Below are 25,162 nucleotides of genomic sequence, written 5' to 3' on the forward strand. Positions count from 1 at the left end.
TATTCCATGTGTGGCTTAACCAAAGTCTTGAGCTTTGTAAATTCTTATTCACAATAAGATAAGCAAGCCAGATGTCTTCTTCACTGTCCTATTGACCTGTGTTGCCATTTTCAAGACAGCTATGAATTTAGACCCCAATGGAAAGGAAATACCACCTTCAGGTAGTTCAGAATTTGGTATAAACCAAACATTCCTCAAGGATAAAAGACTAAGGGATTTAATCATACCAGGATATGGAAATTGTCTTTGTATCTATACCATTTCAACAGAGTTGCACAGAGGAACTTTAATGTAAATTCACTAGTGCATGAAATATGACAGATAAGAATCTACTGTACAGTTTTATAAAGGGAAATCATATTTGACAAATTATTATGAGAGTTCTTTGGGCACGAACCAGCAGGTCAAATAAAGGAGAAGCTGTGGGTGTGGTGTCATAAGGCATTCCTTAGTGTCGAACATCACAGCAACAAAACAGGAGCTGGAGATAGTACATTAAGATGGACTCGGTGGGTCAATCATCAGCTTTGGTGTGTGCACAGAGGGGGAAAAATGGTAAAGTATTGAGGAAAAGTTATTCAAAGTTGACAGTGGAGAACTTCAAAGCTGGCTAAGACTGATGTGGGATTGGCTAACTAGGCAGGATATCTGGTTAGGATAACTTTGAATTGGGAAGGTGCAATGAGTGGACTGCCTCAGTCACTTACAATTTATATTAATGACATTTAAAGGAATGACCATACAGCAAACAAATTTGTTTATGATGCAAAGATAGGAGAGAAACAACTTTGTGAAAACAACACAGTATGGTTACAGGCTATCAAAAAGATTCCAAGTTCAGTTCATTTTCTCCATCATCCAAGTTCATTTCAACCTCCTACCGTTGTTAGCAGGAAATATGGATACAGTGTTTTCTTTAAGGGACAGTGTTTTCTTTAAGGGAAAGTGTTTTTTTTTAAAGCAAAGAATTATATATTTCTCCCTTGGTGTATGCAGCAGATGTATTTTGGAATATATATGTGTGTTGCATAAAGTGCCTAGCATCACTTTATGGACATACAGTCAATCTACATATATAAGCTATCTTATGTATTAATATTTATTGTGCTTTTTATTACTGTGTTCTTTATCTTATAGTTTTGCTTGGTGCTGCAGAGAATCCAGAGTAACAACTATTTTGTTCTCATTTACACTTATGGAAATGACAGAAAACAACCTTGAATCTTAAAGAACAGATTTTCAGAGGTAAAGTTCACCATGCCTATGATATTGTACGTATAACACTTTCAACCCCTAACTCCTTCAAAGCATCCTATATTACAAGAAAAAAGCAAAGAGTGACAAACAGTGAGACAGAACAGAGCCACTCATTCTCAAAATATAATTTTAACTTGATTCCATCCCATTGTATCTCATTCAAGCACTTGTTTCCCAGGAATACATCCCAGAGTCTAAGTAACCGATACTATGCATAAAATAAAATAAATTACACAAAGTAAGGGTCATTTCAGACTAGGTAACATATTCCAAAATAGCCGGCAGATGATTGTAAAGAAACTAAGAACATAAAGGTGATCCAGCCAGCAGACAAGTCTCCTCTGGGACAATGTCTATGGAAAGCCAACAAAATTAATCCTAACTGCATGATAGGCATTAAATCAAATGCGGATATAAATACAACAAGGAGTCATGAGGGAAAATAAAAAAAGGAACAACCAAATAAAAAGTAACTATTAAGACATTGGTGTTATTTATTTGCCAGACCGCAAAAAAGCTAAAGGCAGAAAGAGAATTGCATGCCAATCCCTCTACCTGAGGGTATAGAGAGGGGTGGTGTACTGATCTCTCTACCTGAGGTATAGAGAGGGATTGTGCATTGATATCTCTACCTAAGAGTATAGAGAGGGATTGTGTGTCGATCTCTGTACCTGAGGTAGAGAAAGGGATTTTGTGCCAATCTCTGTACCTGAGGCAGACAGAGGGATTGTGTGTCGATCTCTCTAACTGAAGCACAGAGAGGGTTTGCATGTCAATCTCTCTACCTGAGGTACAGAGAGAGATAGTGTGTTGATCTCTCTACCTGAGATGGAAGGACACTGTTAAATCCATCCCAATTTGTAGTGAAAACATGTAAAATGAGGGTCAATAATGTGTCAGCAAAAGGCAGTAATGGAAGTGCAAACATGAAGGAATGTGAATAGTTGACACATGTATATTACATCGTGGAATTTTGCTTAATATCCTTTACAGAGCCTATACCTAGGTACCCCATTTAAATCACTGCAGGTGACTCGAAGGTTGGTCATGTTGTGGGCAGTGTGGAAGGTTGCCTTAGGTTACAATTGGGCACTATAATCCTTGTCAGGTCAAGTCAAGTCAAGTTTATTGTCATTTAACTCTATATATGTACAACGTCAAACAAGACATCATTTCTCTGGACCAGGGTGTAAAGCACAGTAGTACACATAACACACATGTAACACACACTAACTTAGGAAAGTAAGAATGAAATCTGCAAATGAATTATACATAAATAAACAAAGTAAAGTGTATAAATTAAATATTGTAGGTTACAGTGCAAATTATCCAGTGACACTTCGCATGCAATGCAGCAGGAAGTTCAGAAGCCAAATGGCCTGAGGGAAGAAGCTGTTTCCCATTCTGACCGTTCTTGTCTTTATGCATTGGAGTTTCTTGCCTGATGGTAGAAGGTCAAAAAGAGTGCTGGATGAACAGATGGGATCCTTGATAATACTAAGGGCCCTGCGTATACAGTGCTCCTGATAAATGTCCTCAATGGATGCTAGGGAGACCCCTATGATCCTCTTTGCCGTTCTCGCAGTCCTTTGTAAGGACTTCCAGTCCAGTGCTCTGCTGCTCCCATATCAGATGGAGATGCAGCTTGTCAGGACGCCCTCAAAAGTGCTCCTGTAAAATTCAGTTAAGATGGGGGGGAGGGGGTTGTGTGTGCAGGATTCCCGAAAGGTTAACCTGTAGATTGAGTCAATAGTGAGGAAGGCAAATGCAGTGTTAGAATTCATTTCGAGAGGAATCAGAATCAGGTTTAATACCACTGGCATATGTCATGAAATTTGTTGTTTTGCAGTAGCAGTACAATGCAGTATGTAATTACAAAAAATCCTGCAAAAATATATATAAAAAAATTAAATTTAATAAGTAGTGCAAAAAGGGAGCCAGAAAATAGTGAGATTATGTTCATGAGCTCATTATCCATTCAGAAATCTGATGGCAGAGGGGAAGAAGCTGCTCCTGGAACACAGAGTGTCTGTCTTCAGGCCCCTTGATGCTAGCAATGAAAAGAGGGCGTGTCCTGGGTGACGAGTGTCCTCAGTGATGGATGCCACTTTTGTAAGACATCACCTTATGAAGATGTCCTCTCGATGCTGGGGAGGCTAGTGCCTATGATGGAGCTGGCTTCAATCCTGTACAGTGGCCCTTCAATACCAGACAGTGATGCAATCAGTCAGAATGCTCTGCAGGGTACTCCTGTGGAAATGTGCCAGGGTCTTTGATGACATACCAAGACTCCTCAAACTCCAAATGAAATATAGCCACTGTTGTGCCTTCTTCGTAACTGCATCAATATGTTGTGCCCAGGATGGATCTTCAGAGATATTGACTAGAACATAAGAGCAAAGATGTAATACTGAGGCTTTACAAGCCATTGGTTCGTTGAAGTATTCTGAGTGGTTTTGGGCCCCTTATCTAAGAAAAAAAGTGCTAGCTCTGGAGAGGAGGTTCACGAGAATGATTCTGGAAATGAATGCATGAGGAGTGTTTGATGGCTCTGGGACTGTACTCACTGGAGTTTAGAAGAATGAGGGGGGACCTCACTGAAACCTATCAAATACTGGAAGGCCTAGATAGAGTGGACATGGGGTATTCCAGAACCAGAGGGCTCAGCCTCAGAATAGAATTACAATATGGAGGAACAATCTCGTTGATAGGGTGGTTAAGAAGGCATATGGTGTGTTGGCCTTCATTAGTTAGAGGTTTGAGTTCAACACTGCAGTTCTATAAAACTCTAGTTACCAACAACACTTGGAGTATTGTGTTCATCTATGGTCCTGTCATTATAGGAAGGACGTGGAGGCTTTAGAGAAGGTGCTGGGGAGATTTACCAGGATACTTCCTCAATTAGAACAGAGATGAGAAGGTATTTCATTAGCCAGATGGTATTGAATCTGTGTAATTCATTGCCATAGATGACCATGGAGGCTAAATATACCTGTGGGTATAATTAATGTAGAGGTTGATAGGTTGTTGATTATTAAAGATTTCAAAGATCAAAGGCAGGAGAATGAGAAAAAATAAATCAGCTATGATCAAGTGGTGGAACAGATTCAATGGGCTAAATGGCCTAATTCTGCTCCTGTGTCTTATCATCTAAATCAACAAGACACAGGGAGAGTAGAAGGCTGGGAAGGGGAACTTTGGAGGGAGAGGAAAGTGGAGTAGATTTGTGAGAGGCTAAGGAGGGGAGGGTGTAAAACCCGCAACAATTAGTTGCTCTTTATATTTAAGGTTAACCAGATAAAACTACACCACTTGGCATTGAGGGAAACAAATGCTCTGTAACAGACCTGCAACATTAGCTCTTCTTTTTTCTCTTCCTCACTGCCCGCACTAGCCTCCAGTTTAATGTCATTAAACATAGATACATAAGAATAGATCACATCTCTTTCAGCAGACACTGCCTGACCTCCTGAGTGCTTTCCAGTGTTTTCTGTTCTTATTTCAAATTTTCAGCTGCTGCAAATGTTCTTGTTTCTGATTTTTATTGCACATTTAGAGTCAGATAGGCATTGAGACATGGAGTCCTACAACTTCCATCACGTTAAGCATGTTAGTTTTAGGAGAAAGAGAAGTGCTCACCTGGCACTTGCAAAGCCTGCAGACTTGCCTCGCCCTGCCTTGCCCTTCAGGCAGGGGAATAGCCTTGGGGAAGTGGAGGCATTGAAGACAATCTAGCTGAACAATGTTTTGCTCAATGTCAACAAAAGAGCTGGCCATTGACTTCAGAGTGGGAGGTGGTACACATGCTCCTGTCTACACCAATGGTGTTGAGATTGAGAGCATTGACAGCTTCACATTCCTAGAAGCAAACATCACCAAGAGCCTGTCTTGGTCCAATCACTCAGGAGGCTAAAGAAACTTTTCATATCCCCATCAACTCTAACTAATTTTTATCAACAAACCATAGAAAACATTCCATCTGGATGCATAAAGGCATGGTACAGCAACTGCTCTTCAAGTGACTGCAAAGAACTGCCGAATTGCAGACGTAGCTCTGCATATTATGGAAACCAGCCTCCCTTCCATGGACTCTATCTAAACTTCTCGCTGCCTTAGTAAAGGTATCCAGTGTAACCGAAGTCCCTGCCCGCTCCAGATATTCTCTCTCTCCCCTCTCTCAACAGGCAGGCGATACAAAAGCCTGAAAGTACATACCACCAGACTCAAGAACAATTTCTTCCTTCTGTTATCAGACCATTGAACACAACTCTTGTGCGATAACATGGACTCTTGGCCTCACAATCTCCCTCACTACGATCTTGCACTTTATCATTTCCTGCATTGCACTCTTTCAAAGCCATTTACACTTTATTCTGCATTGTTATTGCATTCCCTTAATTCTCCTTCAATGCACTGTGTAACGATTTGATCTTTATGAACAGAATGCCAGTCAGGTTTTTCACCATGCCTTGGTACAATAATATGTCAATACCAATGGCAAGTGGGGTGTTCACCTCCTCAGCAAATGGAATTCCTATGTAGATGAGGGAAGGAGCACACTATTTCCAAGTGGCATATCTTTCACCACTTCCATTTATGGCCAAATCTGTTGACCCATATTGACCTCACCAGTCATTGAAAAACCTGGAGTGGGGGCCAGTCATCATTCATTCAGATAGACTACCACAGAGAAGTTGATAGGGGGCTTAAGCAAATTTGTTTTGTTGACATTGAGGGGAAGTTTGTTGTCATGATACCACATCACTAGGCTCTCTTTCTCCTGCACTCATGGTTATTTGAGGTATAACCCAGCAGGTGGTATCATCTGAAAACTTGTAGTTGAGTAAGACCAGAATCTGGCCACACAGTCATGAATGATCAGGGAGTCAAGTAGGGGTGTAAGGAGCCTGAGTGTACAGGGAGTAGAGTTGGGCCAGATGGGGATGAGTGAACAGTGAATAGAATCGGGGTCTGAGGCTCTGAGAGTACAAGGTGTAGAGTAGACAGACAGACAGAGAGACATACCTTATTGATCCCGAGGGAAATTGGGCTTCGTTACAGCGGCACCAACCAAGAATAGTGAAGAAATATAGCAATATAAAACCATAAAAATTAAATAATAAGTTAATCATGCCAAGTGGAAATAAGTCCAGGACCTGCCTATTGGCTCAGGGTGTCTGACACTCCGAGGGAGGAGTTGTAAAGTTTGATGGCCACAGGTAGGAATGACTTCCTATGACGTTCAGTGTTACATCTCGGTGGAATGAGTCTCTGGCTGAATATACTCCTGTGCCTGAGGGGTAGGTTTAGGGAGTAAACTTGGGGTTTGAAGGGGCTGAGTGGATAGGAGTAGAGTTGGGGTCTGAGTGTACAGGAAGTAGAGGAGGGTCTGAGGGTCTGAGTGTACAGGGAGTAGAGTGAGGGTCTGAGGGTCTGCAATGTACAGGGTGTAGAGTAGTGTCTGAGGGTCTGAGTGTACAGAGAGTAGAGGAGGGTCTGAGGGTCTGAGTGTACAGGGAGTAGAGGAGGGTCTGAGGGTCTGAGTGTACAGGGTGTAGAGTAGCATCTGAGGGTCTGAGTGTACAGGGAGTAGAGGAGGGTCTGAGGGTCTGAGTGTACAGGGAGTAGAGGAGGGTCTGAGGGTCTGCAATGTACAGGGTGTAGAGTAGCGTCTGAGGGTCTGAGTGTACAGAGAGTAGAGAAGGCATCTGAGGGGTTGAGTGCGTAGGGAGTCGAGTCGGGGTCTGAGGGGCCTGAGTGTCTGAGTGGATGCATATCTCACTGTCAATGCCAGCATTTATTGTCTATCCTAGTTGCCCCAGACTGAGAGCAAAGGAAAGTGGCAGGTTTGTCAGCAGAAGAGGGGGCAATCTCTTTCCCTCAAAGGCATGAGTAAACCAGATGGTTTGTTAAGATAATCCTGTAATTCGATGTTACCACTACTGATGACGGATTTTTAATTGCTTGAATTGGACTGCATGGTAGTGCAGCGGTTAGCGGAATGCTGGTCCAGCACCCGTGACCTGTGTTCAGGCACACCGCTGTCTGTAAAGAGTTTGTTCGTTCTCTCCATAACTGTGTGGGCTTCGCCCAAATGGTCCAGTTTCCTCCCACAGTTCAAAAATGTACAGTTTAGTAGATTAAAGATTAAACATTATCTTTATTTGTCACATGTACATCGAAGCACACAGCGAAATGTGTTGCTTTCCGTTAAATCGTATCTGCAAGGATTTTGTTGGGCAGCCCACAACATCCATCTGGTGCCAAAATGACACGCCCACAACACAAATCCTTTGGAATGTGGGAGAAGACCAGAGCACCCTGAGGAAACCCGTGGTCACAAGGAGAACATACAGACTCCTTTCAGACAGCAGTGGAAATTGAATTCGGGTCTTACATCAAGGACATAGAGACAGAAAAGTGCTGGAAAAGGGCTAGTAACATCATAAAGGATCCCACCCACCCTGCTCATGAACTGTTTGTCCCACTCCCTTCAGGGACGAGGCTATGTGGCATCTATGCCAGGACCACCAGACAGTTACTTTCCCCAAGCAGTGAGGCTGATCAACACCTCCAGCCACTAACCCTCCCCTCCACACTCCTCCACCACCACTACTCTTATCATTCCCTGTCAGTCACCTTATGTATAGATACTCCTGTGCCTAGCATCACTTTATAGACATGCAATCAATCTATGTAAATAAGCTATTTTATATATTTATATTTATTGTGTTTTTTATTATTGTGTTTCTTGTCTTATTTTGTGTTTTGTGTTGCATCAAATCTGGAGTAACAATGATGTTATTCTCCTTTACACTTGTGTACTGGAAATTACATTAAACAACCTTGAAACTTGCAGAGCAAAGTAAGACTCTTGATATAAAGTGAAATGGGACTGACTTATAGGAGAGACCAGTCATGCTTAGGTTGATTTAAAGCCAAGTACAGGCCTGACTGACCACGTGAAACAGCTACTATATATATCATCTCTTACACTCTAACAGCCTGGGTGTCACTGCCTGAATAAGAAAGGTGCAGAAAGAGTCTTCAAAATGGCCCTCAAGACATTTACTTCCACTACAGGCTTTTCCTGAAAATCATTACGATATTCCAATCAACAATATATGATCTCGATTCCAATCTTTCAGCCTATCAATATGTTACAACTAAGCAAGTTTTATTTGTGTTACAGAGATAGTATTTCCAACCATATTCGTCTCAGTTAACCACAAGCGCTACAAGACATGATCTCACTAACAAACCACCTCCTCTGTCTGGTTTTCCCTGAATGTAGCTAGTGGTCTACCTCAACCCCAAGAGTGTGCTGTATAGGAAGCTACCTTCAGTACAGTTGAGCTAAGACACAGGCCTCTACAAGCTTGCTTTGTAATAAAGTCATAGAACACTACAGCACAGAAACAGGCCATTTGGCTGTGCTGAGCTATTAATCTGTCTAGTCCCATTGACCTGCACCCAGAGCTTAGCCATTACCTAGATTACATTACATAGCTGGACCACAGACATAGTAATGTCTGTTATGTAACGATATCCTCATGATCGTTGGTTCCTTTCCACAATAGGCAGGAGAGAAAAAAATGGGGCTCGTTTCAACTCAGTTTTAAATTAGATTAGATTAGATTGATTTATTTATCACATGCACAAGGAAGCCTGCAGAGAATTGCATCATTTGTGTTAACAACTAATCCAATCTGAGTATGTGCTGTGGGATGCCTACCTGTCGCCAGTCTGGTGCCAACCCAGAATTGCCACAATGCTCATCATATCAACTATGGAGCCAACATAGCACAAAGAACAACAGTGAACAGTAAAAACGAAACACACACACACACACACACACACACACACACACACACACACACACACACACACACACACACACACACACACACACACACACACACACACACACACACACACACACACACACACACACACACACACACACACACACACACACACACCTCCAACCCCAGCCCTAGGAACAGGTCGCTTCTAAGCCTCTGGACCATATCACCGGACTTGCAGCCATCAAGCTTTTGACCTCTGGACTCGCTGATTTAGAAAATGGTATTTGATTGAAATTGCTTTGAGATTTGTGGAGACGGCAGATGCCAGTCTCTGTCACTGAACTGATTCCACAACCTATGGATTCACTTTCAAGAACTCTACAACTCAAATTTTCAGTATTATTTATTTACTTATTTATTTATAATTTTTTTGTATTTGCATCGTTTGTCCTCTTTTGCACATTGGTTGTTTGTCGATCTTTGTTTTTGTGTAGTTTTTCATTGATTCTATTGTACTGATATGTTCTACTGTGAATGCCTACAAGAAAATGAATCTCATAGTATGTATTATTCATTTTTACTTCATTCAAAACGTCTTTGCTTTTAATTTTATCTGCCTTTCATCCCTGCTCCATTTTCCTCCTCAAATGCTTCCTGACCTGCAGATTTCCTCCAGCATCATAGAACATAGCAGTACAGCAAGGAACAGGCCATTTGACCCAGAATATTGTGCCAAACCAGCTAAAAAGTAAATCAACATCTCTCATAAACTAATCCCTCCTACCTACACGATGTCCATATCTTCCATCTTCCTCATATTCATGTGCTTATCTAAACGACTCTTAAAAGCCTCTGATGTATTTGCTTTTACCACCATACTAGGGAGTGCATTCCAGGCATCCATCATTCTCTGAATAAAAAAACTCACCCCTTACCCCTTTCAACCTTCAATGCATGCCCTCTGATATTAGACATTTCTACTCTGGGAAAACAATACTCCCTGTCCACTCTATCTATGCCTCTCATAATCTTATAAGCCCCTATCAGATCTTTCCTCAGTCTCCACCGCTCCAAAGAAAACCAAGTTTATCCAGCTTCTCATGATAGCTCATGTCCTCTGAACCAGGCAGCAATCTTCACCCTCTCCAAAGCCTCAGCATCTTTCCTATAGGCTACTTACATACAATGGAAACAGCAGAGGTCCCAGCACAGATCCCTTTAGAACTCCACTAATTACAGACCAAGGAAGTCCCTCCGACCACTACCCTCTGTTTTCTATCTGCAAGCCGTTTCTGAATCCAAGCAGCCAATTTGCTACTGATTTCCTCCAGTATCATATTTCTTGCTTGAGAAGAGGATGTGTTGTGATAAGCTTCACTTATTAACAGAGGATCCTCTCCCATCTTGTCTCATCAAGTGCAGAGCCTCAATTTCACATTTAAGGAGAGGCAAAGTTCCTTTCAGGGGTGTAATGGTGAGCATTTCCAAGAGAGAAGATGAAATTCATTTGTGTTAACTACAGAGCAGTTGTCCCTGGCACAGGGAAAGTAATCACAAGGGTCCTTTGATTTACCTCTATTTTACAGCGTGACACAGCACAGTAACAGGTCCATCTAGTCCAATGAATCCATGCCACCCAGTTACACTCATGTGACCAATTAACCCACTAACCCGTACATCTTGTGAAGGCAGGAGGAAACCAGAGCACCCAGAGGAGACCCACATGGCCACAGGAAGATTGTACGAACTCCTTAAAGACAGCAGTGAAATGAACCCAGAATGCTGGCACTGTAATGGTGGTTGTCCATCATGCCTGACGATGACAGGAAATCTATGCGGGAGAGTTATACTTGGACAGTTCCACTCTCTCTACTTCATAAGTCTGGGTCCAGTGGTACAAACAAGCGACACAAACTGGGGTCTTCCTTGGCTGCAGTAGATGATCATGATGTCTTCTGAGCCTTGTCATGCCCCTCACTCTCTACGGAGCATTGCAGTACTGCCATTGGATCTCTCTGAAGATCTCATCTGCCTAGTTCACCAGAGCTAACTTCGTATGCTAGGACAGGCGTGTCCCTATCTCACAGGGTATCAGCCCGTAAGGCCATAAGACATAGGAGCAAATTAGGCCATTCAGCCCATTGAGCCTGCTCCACCATTCCATCATGGCTGATCACGGATCCCACTCAATGCCATATACCTGCCTTCTCACCATATCTTTTGATGCCCGGAGTGATCAGGAAACTATCAACTTCCACTTTAGTTATACCCACGGACTTGGTCTCCAGTGCAGTTTGTGGCAGAGCATTCCACAGATTCACTACTCTCTGGCTAAAAAGAAATTCCTCCTTATCTCTGTTCTAAAAGGTTACCCCTCAATTTTGAGGCTGTGCCCTCTAGTTCTAGATACCCCCGCCATAGAAAACACCTTCTCTGTATTCACCCTATCTAGTCCTTCCAACATTCGGGAGGGCTGCCGGTTGCCCTCCCCTTCTTTAGCCTGGCTGTCGAAGCACCGTACCGGGCTATGGCTGCTGCTGCATGCAGACAGCTACTTGGAGCCACGGGTGAGAGCTGAGTGTCTGCTGGGGACCAAAGGTGAGTGAGCTGCCTGGGAATGGACACAACAAGCCCCTTCGCCAAAGGCGCTACCCCTCTCTGGATATCCTAAAAGCCTCCGGCACTGTAATAATGTAAAGCTAACTGCTATGCTATTGTGCCACTCACAATCTGTTCACCTCGAAGGTACCCTACCAGTGGCAAGTTTCATCTTTGTACTCACTGACCTACACTCTCTCCCTCGGTGGCTCAAGCCTCTGGACCTTTGTCATTTCTTCCCCCACCCCCATCTCTATCAAGTCACCTCTCATTCACCTTTTCTTTTGCTCCGAAGAAAAATGCCCTAGCTCCATAAGACCACAAAATATAGAGCAGAATTAGGCCATTTGGCCCACTGAATCTGCTCAGCCATTTAATCATGGTTGATTCCAATTTTCCTCTCAGCCCCAATCTCTGGCCTTCTCCCCATATCCCTTCATGCTCTGACCAATCAAGAATCTATCAACCTCTGCCTTAAATATACATAAAGACTTGGCCTCCTCAGATTCATCACTCTCTGACTAAAGAAAGTCCCCCACATCTCTGTTCTAAAAGGATGCCCCTCTATTCTGAGACTGAGTCCTCTGGTCTTAGACTCTCCCACCGTAGGAAACATCCCTCCACATCCACTCCATTAAGGCCTTTCACCACTCAATAAGTTAAATAAGGTCATCCCTCATTCTTCTGAATTACAGTGAATACAGGCCTAAAGCTATCAAATGCTCTTCATATGACAAGCCATTCAATCCTGGAATCATTGTCCTGAACCTCCTTTGAACTCTCTCCAGTTTCAGCACATCCTTTCTAAGATTAGGGGCCCAAAACTGCTCACAATGCTCCAAGTGAGGCCTCACCAGTGCTGTATAAAATCTCAGTAAATTCTTGCTTTTATATTCTGGTCCTCTTGAAATGAATGCTAACATTGCATTTGCCTTCCTCACCACAAACTCCATCTGCAAATTAACCTTTATGGAATCCTGCACAAGGACTCCCAAGTCCCTTTGAGCCTCATGTTTTGTATTTTCTCTCCATTTAGAAAATAGTCAACCTTTTTATTTCTTCTACCAAAATGCATGACCATACACTTCCCAACACTGTATTCCATCTGCCATTTCTTTGCCTGTTCTCTTAATCTGCTTAAGTCCTTCTGTAGCCTCTCTACTTCCTCATAACTACCTGCCCTTCTACCTATCTTCATATCGGCTGCAAACTTTGCAACAAAACCATCAATTCCATCATCCAAATCATTGATATATAACATAAAAAGATTCGGTCCCAACAGATACCCCTGTGGAACATCACTAGTCACCAGCAGCCAACCAGAAAAAGCTCCTTTATTCCCATTCTTTGCCTCCTGCCAATCAACCATCGTTTTATCCACACTAGAATCTTTCCTGTAATACCATGGGCTCATAGCTTGTCAAGGCTTTCTGAAAATCCAAGTACACAACATCAACTAATTCTTCTTTGTCTATCTTGCTTGTTGTTGCTGCAAAGAATTCCAACAAATTTATCCGGCAAGATTTTCCCTTGAAGAAACCTTGCTGATTACAGCCTATTTTCTTATGTGCCTCCAAGTACCCTGAGGCTTCATCCTTAATCATCAATTCCAACATCTACCCAACCACTGAGGTCAGACTAACTGGATTATACTTTCCTTTCTTCTGCCTCTCTCCCTTCTTGAAGAGTGGAGTGACATTTGCAATTTTCAGATCTGCCGGAACAATTCCAGAACTTAGTGATTCTTGAATGATCATTAGCAATCCCTCAATAATCTCTTCAGCTACTTCTTTCAGAACTCTGGGGAGTACATCATCTGGTCCTGCTGACTTATCTAACTTCAGACCTCTCAGTTTCCCAAGAACTTTCACTTAAGTAATGGTAACTTCACACACTGCATGACCCCTTACACCTGGAATTTCCACTATACAGCTAGCGTCTTCCACAGTGAAGATCTCTTTAATATTTTTGACTAATTTACTTTCGTATTCCATCTTTACCTTCCAGCCACTGCTGCTCTACTGTCATCCCTGCCAGTGTTCTTTTCCAATCAATTCTGGCCAATTCCTCTCTCATGCCTCTGTAATTCCCTTTACACCATGTGTAATAGTGATGCATCTACTTTAATTTCTACTTCTCAAATTTCAGGGTGAATTCACTTTTCCCTAAGGGTTCTTTTACCTTAAGCTGTCTAATCAATTTTGGTTCATTGCACAACACCCAATCCCCTAGTGGGCTTAATCATAAGCTGCTCTAAAAAGCCATCCCATAGGCATTCTAGAAACTCCCCATCCTGGAATCTAGCGCCAAACTAATTTTCCCAATCTACCTGCACATTGGAACCCCCATGACATTTGCAATATGCTCTTTGGCATGCATTTTCTATCTCCCATTGTAATTTGTAGACAGCATTCTTACTACTGTTTGGGGGTCTGTACCCACCTCCCAGCTGTTGGTACAAAATGAAATATCGTTGCAGTTCCTTAGCTCTATCCACAAAGATTCAGCACCATCCTACCCTATGTCACTTCTTTCTAATGATTTGATTTAATTTTTTACCGAAATAGCAAAGCCATCTCCTCTGCCTTCCTGCCTGTCCTTTCGATGCAAGGTGTATCCTTGGACATTAAACTCTCAGCTATAATCTTTCAGCCATGATTCAGTGATGCCTGCCAGTCTGTAACTGTGCTACAAGTTCATTGATCTTGTTCTGTATACTGTGCGCATTCAAATATAACACCTTTAGTTCTGTATTCCCCTTTTTTGATTTTGTCTGCCTTTTACGTTGCAACACATCCTGTTGACTGCAATTTTGCCCTAGCAACAGCCTCCCTTCACTACACATTGCCTCTGTTTGTGAACTAGCTACCTCATCTTCAGCACTATTATCTGCCTTTCCTACGATACTTCTTGCATTGAAATATAGGCAACTCAGAACTCTAGTTGTACCATGCTCAACCTTTCAATTCCTAACTCTGTCTGAGGTCCTACCAACATCTGCCTCCACAATCTCTCCACTAACTGTTCTGGCACTCTAGTTCCTATCTTCTGCAACTCTATTTTAAACCCCACCATGCAGCATTAACAAACCTTCCCACTAGCATATTAGTCCCCCTCCAGTTCAGGTGTAAACTGTCCCTTCTGTACAGGTCCCATCTTCCCTGGAAGAGAACCCAATGATCTAAAAATCTTATGCCCACCCTCCTACACCAACCATTTAGCCATGTATTAACCTTCCTATTTCCAGCCTCTCTAGCATGTGGCACAGGTAGCAGGGGGATGGGAACTGGAATGATAGAGTGGAGGAGGGGAAAACAGAACTAAATCTATGATAGTGAGCAGTAAAGATGTCAGGGAGGACAGGCAGGTGATGGAGCAAATTTGCAGCCATTGGGATGAGTTGCAGTGCAATCAATGCAAAAAGTACCAAACACTGGACTTAAGGTGTTATACTTAAATGCACGCAGCATAAGGAATAAGGTGAATGATCTTGTCGTACAGCTACAGATTGGCAGGTATGATATTGTGGCTATCACTGAGACATGGTTAAAGGATGCATGTCTCCGGGAGCTGAGTCCAAGGATACACAGTGAATCGGAAAGGATAGGCAGGTAAGCAGAGGGGGTGGCGTGGCTTTATTTGTAAGAAATGATATTAAATCATTAGAAAGAGGTGACATAGGATCGGAAGGTGCAGAGTCTTTATGGGTTGAGCTAAGAAATCGCAGGGGAAAAGGACCCTGATGGCAGTTATATACAGGCCTCCTAACAGCTGCAGTGATGTGGACTACAAATTACAACAGGAAATAGAAAAGGCTTGCCAGAAGGGCAGTGTTATGATAATTGTGGGGGATTTTAACATGTGAGTGGATTGGGAAAATCAGGTCGGCACTGGATCTCAAGAGAGAGAATTTGTAGAATGTCTACAAGATGGCTTTTTAGAACAGCTTGTTGTTGGGCCCACTAGGGGATCGGCTGTACTGGATTGGGTATTGTGTAATGAACCAGAGGTGAGTAGAGAGATTGAGGTAAAGGAACCCTTAGCAGGCGGTGATCATAACATGATTGAGCTCACTGCAAAATTTGAGAAAGAGAAGCCAAAATCTGATGTGTCGGTATTTCAATGGAGTAAAGGAAATGACAGTGGCATGAGAGAGGAACTGGCCAAAGTTGACTGGAAAGGGACACTAGCGGGAAAGACAGCAGAGCAGCAGTGGCTGGAGTTTATGCGAGAAGTGAGGAAGGTGCAAGACAGATATATTCCAAAAAAGAAGAAATTTTCAAATGGAAAAAGGATGCAACCGTGGCTGACAAGAGAAGTCAAAGCCAAAGTAAAAGCAAAGCAGAGGGCATACAAGGAAGGAAAAATTAGTGGGAAGACAGAGGATTGGGAAGTTTTTAAAAGCTTACAAAAGGAAACTAAGAAGGTCATTAAGAGGGAAAAGATGAATTATGAAAGGAAGCTAGCAAATAATATCATAGAGGATACTAAAAGCTTTTTCAAGTATATAAAGAGTAAAAGACAGGTGAGAGTAGATACAAGACCGATAGAAAATGAAGCTGGAGAAATTGTAATGGGAGATAAGGAGATGGCAGAGGAACTGAATGAGTATTTTGCATCAGTCTTTAGTGAGGAAGACATCAGCAGTATACCGGACACTCAAGGGTGTCAGGGAAAAGAAGTGTGCGCAGTCACAATTACAACAGAGAAAGTACTCAGGAAGCTGAAAAGTCTAAGGGTAGATAAATCTCCTGGACCAGATGGAATGCACCCTCATGTTCTGAAGGAAGTAGTTGTGGAGATTGCGGAGGCATTAGCAACGATCTTTCAAAAGTCAATAGATTCTGGCATGGTTCTGGAGGACTGGAAGATTGCAAATGTCATTCCACTATTTAAGAAGGGGGCAAAGAAGCAAAAAGGAAGTTATAGACCTGTTAGCTTGACATTGTTGGTTGGGAAGTTGTTGGAGTCAATTGTCAAGGATGAGGTTACGGAGTACCTGGGGCATATGACAAGACAGGCAGAACTCAGCATCGTTTCTTTAAAGGAAAATACTGCCTGACAAACCTAGTGCAATTTTTTGAGGAAATTACAAGTAGGCTAGACAAGGGAGATGCAGTGGATGTTGTGTATTTGGATTTTCAGAAGGCCTTTGACAAGGTGCCGCACATGATGCTGCGAAACAATATAAGAGCCCATGGAATTACAGGAAGTTACATATGTGGATAGAGCATTGGTTGATTGGCAGGAAACAGAGAGCGGGAATAAAGGGATCCCATTCTGGTTGGCTGCCGGTTACCAGTGGTGTTCCACAGGGGTCTGTGTTGGGGCCGCTTCTTTTTACATTGTATATCAACAATTTGGATTATGGAATAGATGGCTTTGTGGCTAAGTTTGCTGATGATACAAAGATAGATGGAGGGGCCGGTAGTGCTGAGAAAACAAAGAGTCTGCAGAGAGACTTGGATAGATTGGGAGAATGGGCAAAGAAGTGGCAAATGAAATACAATGTTGGAAAGTGTATGGTCATGCACTTTGGTAGAAGAAATAAACAGGAAGACTATTATTTAAACAGGGAGAGAATTCAAAGTTCTGAGATGCAGCGGGACTTGAGAGTCCTCGTGCAGGATACCCTTAAGGTTAAACTTCAGGCTGATTCGGTGGTGAAGAAGGCGAATGCAATGTTGGCATTCATTTCTAGAGGAATAGAGTATAGGAGCAGGGATGTGATGTTGAGGCTCTATAAGGCACTGGTAAGACCTCACTTGGAGTACTGTGTGCAGTTTTGGGCTCCTTATTTAAGAAAGGATGTGCTGACATTGGAGAGGGTTCAGAGAAGATTCAGTAGAATAATTCCAGGAATGAGAGGATTAACATATGAAGTTCATTTGACCGCTCTTGGACTGTACTCCTTGGAGTTTAGAAGAATGAGGGGGGACCTCATAGAAACATTTCGAATGTTAAAAAGTATGGACAGAGTGGATGTGGCAAAGCTATTTCCCATGGTGAGGGAGTCTAGTACGAGAGGGCATGACTTAAGGATTGAAGGGCGCCCATTCAGAACAGAGATGCAAAGAAATTTTTTTAGCCAGAGGGTGGTGAATCTGTGGAATTTGTTGCCTTGGGTGGCAGTAGAGGCCAAGTCATTGGGTGTATTTAAGGTAGAGATTGATAGGTATCTGAGTATCCAGGGCATCAAAGGTTATAGTGAGAAGGCGGGGGAGTGGGACTAAATGGGAGAATGGATCAGCTCATGATATAATGGCAGAGCTGACTCAATGGGCCAAATGGCCAACTTCTTTGTCTTCTGGTCTTATGGTAGCAATCCTGAGATCACAATTCTGGAAGTCCTGTCCTTTAACTTAGCACCTAACTCCCTGAACTTCCTATGCAGAACCTCATCGCTCATCCTACCCATGTCAATGGTACCTACATGGACCATGACTTCTGGCTGTTCACCCTGCCACTTAAGAATGCTGAGGATTTGACTGAGAAATCCCAGACCCCGGCATCCGAGAGGCAACATACCTTCCAGGAATCTCATTCTCGCCCACAAAACTTCTTGTCAATTCCCCTGACTAACGAATCCCTTATCACCACAGTGTGCCTGCTCTTCCCCTCTGAGTCACAGAGGCAGACTCAATGCGAGAGACCTGACCACTGTGACTTTCCTCCATTGGCTCAACCTCCCCAACAGTATCCAATGTAATCTACTTGTTGAGAGGGGTGGCCACAGCAGTACAATGCACTGGCTCCTTAAACCCTTTCCCTTTCCTGTCACCCAGTTTCCTATGTCTGGCACCTTCAGTGTAACTACCTTTCTTCATGTCCTGTCTATCACCCTTTCAATCTCTCGAATGATCCAGAGTTCGTCCAGTTCCAGCTCCCACTCCTTCATACCGAATGTTAGAAACTGCAGCTGGATCCACTGCTTTCCCACATCCATTCAACTATCCCGTTTGGCATCTCTACTGTCCTAACTGAGCAGATATAAAGAAGGGAAGAGAAAAAAATTAACCTCGAGCTTTTTTTTTGCCTTCTCTAACTGAAGCCTCGAAGAGCTAAAGCCTCAAGATGACCACTGTGACTCTGACTGCTCAGACCACTGCCTTCCTTTAGCTTGCTCTTGTTAATCATCCCTAAACACTGACTTTCATCATAAGATGTGCTCTCTAATCCTGGCAAATCTCTTCTGCACCATCTCTAAAGCTTCCACATCCTTCCTATATTGAGGTGACCAAACTGAACACAATATTCAGCATTCTTATAGCATTAATGTCAACATTGCTAATCCAGTTCTTAATTTTTAAGTAAGAATGGCAATGATAATTTAAGGCATAAGAATGGTGTAGTCATAGGGCTTGAGTTTTAAATCTTTCATTGCTACTTCATGCATTAATTTTTTCTGAATAAATCATAATGAACTATGGGATGGATTGCTTGAGGAGCATAAATGTAAAGACCTGCACATCAAGAGTATAATGCACTAATAGCAAATGAAACTACTTGATTTGTGAAATTAAAGTTTCCAACCAATAAAGAAAGCTACCAACAGACTGATCTGTAGCCAGTAATTGGAAGGCAAGGCAGCCAAAAGTGTGATGGAAATCTCTCCCCTGCCTGCAGCAAGACTCAGAATCATTGTGCTTGATCTGGATGAAGTGAATTGCTTGATTAGCATCACATCACTTCTGGCAAATCTGGACTTCTACCCTGAGAAGTCTCAGACTTTCTGAACTAAAGTGATGTGTTCTAATATGCTTGATTTGTGTGCAACCGGTGGCGCAGATTGATCTTAGAGAGATTCTTCAGCACTTAAACTGGCTCTCAGATCCTGTAACTGATTGAATCTATCACAAGATACAAGGTTCTTTAACTTCAGTAGAAATTGTTGGGCTGTGAGAAAGGACAGTGGATAAAGTATCTTCTTATTAAAACTATTTCTGTTATTACTTTTTTAAATAGCAACACAACACAGTAATGGGACCTCTCGGCCCATTGATCCTGTGCTACCCAATTACACCAACTAACCAGCTAACCCATACATCTTGGAATGTGGAAGGAAACTCGAGCACCCGGAGAAAACCCTGGTAGTCACAAGAAAAACGTACATCCTCCTTATAGATAGCGGTGCAACTGAACCCAGTTTGCTATAACGTCCCAGTAACATTACATTAACCACTACACTACTGTACCATCTGTATTGAATGTTTCTCAATTGCGTTTATCTGATTTTAGAAGATTAACAAATGTACACATTTCTTTACTTACAAAGCGTATAATCATTTTTAAATCTTCCTGAAAATCAGAAACAAGGAAGCAATAGAGTCAAAGAGCTGTACAGCATGGAAACAGGCCATTCAACCCAACCTGTCTGTGCTAACCTCTGTCCATTCGGAAATCTAACGGCAGAGGGGAAGAAGGTGTTCCTAAAACACTGAGTGTGTGTCTTCAGGGTCCTGTACCTCCTCCCTGGTGGTGGTAATGAGAAGAGGGCAAGTGCTGAATGGTAATGGGGCTTGTCATTAATGATGGATGCAGCCTTTTTGAGACATCACCTTTCGAAGGTGTCTTCAATGCATCTTGGCTTTTAATGAGCCACCCTTGAATTTGAAACTAAGTACTCTGGTTTGAGACTTTCCCCTGAGTGTAAACATCTTGGCATCTACCCTGTCACACTCAGTTGTGATCAGAATCAGAATTATTATCACTGACATATGTCGTAAAATTCGTTGTTTTGCAGCAGCAGTACAGTGTAAATATATATGTATAATTAAATAAGTGGTGCAAAAAGAGCAAAAACAGTGAGGTAGTGTTCATAGGTTCATTGTCCATTCAGTAATCTGATGACAGTGAGGAAGAAGCTGATCCAAAAATATTGAGTGCTTGTCTTCAGGCTCCTGATGGTAGCAATGAGAACGGGATCCCATATGTTTCAGTAAAGTTATTCTAAATTCAGACCCAAATTGTCTTCCCCTTCTTGATAGGGTAATTTTCTCATCCTAGGAATTAATCTGGGTGAATCTCCTCTGGACTGCCTCCAAAGCCACCATATTTTACCAGGATGTTCTCCGAATTAGAGGATATCTACTATAAGGGGAGGTAGGACAAACTTTCTCAGGAGTGGCAGAGGCTGAGGGAAGATCTGTTTGAAGTTTATGGAAGGAAGCGGAGATGGTAGAGGCAGAAGCGAAATGTTTAGTTTGGTGTTAGGTTACTAATTAGCTAATTTGGCACAACATTATGGGCTGTGAGGTTTGCCCCTGTACTTTAATGGGTTACGTTCTATATCCTTTCTTCGGTAAGAAGATCAAAATTGCACACAGTACTGCAAGTACTACTTCACTAGCACCCTGTACAATTGCAACAAACCTTCCCTCTCCAACACCTTGGCAATAAATAAGTCGTGTATACAGGACTGTGTTGGTAGTCATAGGAACATCATCATCAGGAAGACCTTTTCTTCATGTCACACCATCCTGACCAGCACTCCATTCACTATTTCTTAATTGTTACTGGGTCTAACTCCTTAATAATATGTTTGGAATACCATCATTACACAGACTACGACAGTTCAAGTAAATCAGGACTGTGTAATAGAATGCTGATTTTGCCAACAATGTCCAAATCCCATGAAGAGAAACAATTTACAGTCAAATTGTGATAGGAAGAAGGAAGTGGTGCATAAACTGCAAGGGCCAATTTCAACCCAGACTGGTCAATGGGGACAGTTTGATTCTACTTTAAACTTAGCTACACACAGTCTTCTAAACTTCTCATCATCTCTTACCAAACTGCTGGACTTTAAGCAGCGTTTAAGACAAGTTCTATTTAAGCATCTGATACCAGATGGACTAAAATACAGTACTGGTTGCTATTGTTTGCTCTATAAACTCCCATGAGCTTTTCTCCTCCTTATATTCAGGATTGGCTACAGACTCTCAACACCTCATACCAGGGACTGCTCCTCACATCCCCAGCAATTTCTTCACAGGCTGGCTATCTCCCATGTAACTCCTGCTCACTATTAAAGTCCCAGGTTTGAAATCCCATATGGTGCTTTGAATTAAAAACTTTAATTATGCTTGCATTAGTTGGAAGCACAGTCCTTGAAAGAAACAGCATATTTTTCTGAAAGAAAATATGATGTTGTTCAGATTTGGCTTAGCTTTGAGTGTTCCAATCATTTACTCTCCAGATTTCAGTTTGTGCAGGGAAGTTCTTGTGGCAAAAGAACTTCCAAACAAAAAATCGAGTACAGAATGCAAAGCGGCGTGGTTGCATGGCAGTCGATGTAATGCTTGACATTGACAGCGACCCGGGTTCAACTGCAACACTGTCTGTAGGAAGAGTTTACTTTCTCTAGGTGAGCATGAGGATTTCCTCCAAGTGCTCCAGTTTCCTTTCACATTCCAAAGATGTAGGGTTAGGATTAGGAAGTTGTGGCATGCTATGTTGGTGCCAGATGCACTGAGACATTTGTGGGCTGCCCAGACTGATTTGATTTGATTTGACACCAATGGCACATTTCACTGTATGTTTCAATGTGCTGGTGACAAATCAAGCTAATCTAATCTTTAGTGAGCAATACAACAGAGTGGTGTTTAGCAGGATTCCAGTTCAGGTTCTACATCAGAGACCCAAGCAGAAAAATCTAAAGAGCGGCATTGAAAACATGCTGTAAGAGTTGTCTTTTAGATCCAATAGTACAATGGGCCTGTCAGTTTGGACTCTTAATAGGATGTAGAGTATACTATGGTATTATCTAAAGAGACCAAGTATCTTCACCAATAACACTGGGCAACAAATTTTTCTAAAGCGTTGCTTCCTCAGAATTTCTTTTTGGATATGACCGACCACTTGATGCTGAACACCAATATAATTTCAGACCACTTGAAGTACTTCGAATTGCCTGTCATTGACAACCTTTTTACTGTTGACCAACAAAAATCTTGGCATCAGTTATTTGGAGTTGAATTATGAATTGAGATAACAAATATAGGTGATTGCAAAATAGGAAAGTTTCATGGTGATTTTCAAGATCAGCAGCCCAAACTCCATAAGATACACCCAGAGGTATTCAGGAGGCAAAATCTTTGTTGTCAAATGTACTTATCCCTCTGTTGGTATTACTAAAAAATATTATTTTCTACTTTTCTGACTGCACCTTCTGGGTGCTTGCTTTGAGCAAACTAGTTAGTGTGCTGCCATTCATCACTCCAAAATTGCTTTCATTCTTCTTCACAGCCATCCTACTCACAGAACTAGAGTGAATACAATGCAACTCATACATGCCGAGAAAGACTATGACCACCTTATCTACACCCCTCATGATTAGAGCATTTAATAAGGAGGTTGACAGGTCCTTGACTAGCCATGATCAAATGGAAAAGTAGGCTCAATGCATTGAATGGCCTAATACTACTCTTATGTCTCATAGTCTTGTGATTTTATATACTTAAAAATGTCTTCCAGCTCTCTGCGATCTTCACTCCTCTCTCCAGGGTGTGGAGTGCTTTGCTGTTCCATTGTTGGGTCAACTTAAATGCTGGTCCAGATAGACTGAAAAGATGGGGTGTCAGTCATGGCGAGAGCCAATTTCGCTCATTCTCTGTGATGGTCATCTCTGTGGTGCTGAGGCTATAAAGACGGTCTCGGCTGCTGTGCTCCATGCCCACTAACATGATGAACTGATAAAAAAAGGCTTTGGGCCTGCTCTGGGCTGCTCCAGAGTTCGGATCTGAGGACTCAATTTGGTCCAGAATGCTGTCGATCGCTTCAATTGTTTGCATGATTTTTTACTTACCTCTTCTTTCTCTTGCACACCAAGTGTTGGTCTTTCATTTTTATTTTTCTTCTTTATTTTCTTAATTGGGTTCTTCTGGGTTTCTTACTTTGTGGCTACATGTCAGCAAGCAAATCTCAAGGATGTATAATTTATGCATTCTGTGACAGTAAATGTTCTTGAATCTTGAATCAATATTGGATGCAGAACTGATTGAGGGGTTTAAAAGTTTGGACATCTTAATTGAAAGACCCAAGTTTCCAAGGCAAGTCAGAAGTAACCTCCAAAAGCTTGATGATGGTTGCATCTTCATAAATATGTGGCACAGCAGAATGAATACACAAACCCTTCTGCATTAGATCACGTTGCAAAATCTTGCTAAACCTCACAACATTGACAAGATTTCGTCAAAGCCCTCATACAAGCAATCTTTCCTGTTAAGAAAAATCCCTGGAGACAGTATTGCACTTGGGTTATGTCAGAAGCAGACATTCCCCGACAGTAAATATCAATGAGGAGATTCAGAACAGGTCCCATTGCCTGTGGAAAGCTAATATGGCCCATCTTTACCCAAGTTTAAAGCACATTTATTATCAAAGTATGTATACAGTATACAACCTTGAGATTCGTCTCCTACAGGCAGCCACAAAACAAAGAAACACCCTAGAATCCATTAGAGAAAAACCCTACACAACAAACACCATCAAACATGTGAAAACAAAGAACAAATCATGCACAAAACAAAAAGTGAACAAGTAACACAGAGAACATTAAACATCCAATTGCAGTGTCCCCAAAAGTGAGTCCACATCATGAGCCAAAGCAAGTGAAGCCTGTCCAGGAGCCAATGACTGCGGCCACAGTACCGAGTCAGTCAGTTCAGCGATGCTTTGGCGTGGAACCAGAAATACATCCCCACCTCTCAAGGTGGACGTAGAACTTGGGTGACTTACAGATATCACCCAAAAAGATTGAAGAGGTCTGACCAACAACGACTCTGGAAAATGCTCCAAATCAAGTGGGAAGACTCTAGAGTATGTATTTGGATTCAGATCAATTTATTATCATACGCACCAGGGTGCAATGAAATTCTTTGCTCATGTGAAGCTCAGAGAGTAAACAAAATCTGAATCATGTTTATTATCACTGACATATGCTGCTGTGAAATTTGTTATTTTGTGGCAGCAGTACAACGAGAGATACTATAAGTACATGCTACAAGTTACAGTATGAAATATAAAAATTAGTGCAAAATGAGAGAAAAATAATGATAGTGTTCATGGACCATTTCAGAAATCTGATGGCAGAGGGAATGAATCTGTTCCTAAAACATTGTGTCTTTAGGCTGCTATACCTCCTCCCCAATAGTAATGAGAAGAGAGCATGTCCTAGATGCAATATTATGCGAGAAATATTGAGAAAAGTATTGATGCGAATGGTGAAGGCCTTAATGATGGATACCGCCTTCTTGAGGTACTAACTCGCCTGATGATGGGGAGGCTTGTGCCTGTGATGGAGTTGGCTGAGTTTACAAGCCGCTGCAGCTTTTGCACATGATAATAATACATACAGTGATGAGTACAAGCAAAATTCAGCAGTGCAAAAAGAATGTTGAAGTGACAATAATGAAGAGGTAGAATTAGGTGTTCGAGAATGGAAAGTGAAAGAAGTGTCATAGAGCACCAGAGCACACAAACTGGTCCTTCAGCCCATC

General features: G+C 42.1%; 1 protein-coding gene across 1 annotated transcript in view; it reads right to left on the reverse strand.

The window, feature by feature from the left end:
- The window catches only part of wdr27 (WD repeat domain 27), a 561,812-nt gene that overhangs the window by 175,305 nt on the left and 361,345 nt on the right, over positions 1–25,162 (reverse strand). The window lies entirely within an intron of this gene.

Source organism: Hemitrygon akajei, chromosome 7, assembly GCF_048418815.1.
Source record: "Hemitrygon akajei chromosome 7, sHemAka1.3, whole genome shotgun sequence".
Classification (NCBI taxonomy): Eukaryota; Metazoa; Chordata; class Chondrichthyes; order Myliobatiformes; family Dasyatidae; genus Hemitrygon; species Hemitrygon akajei.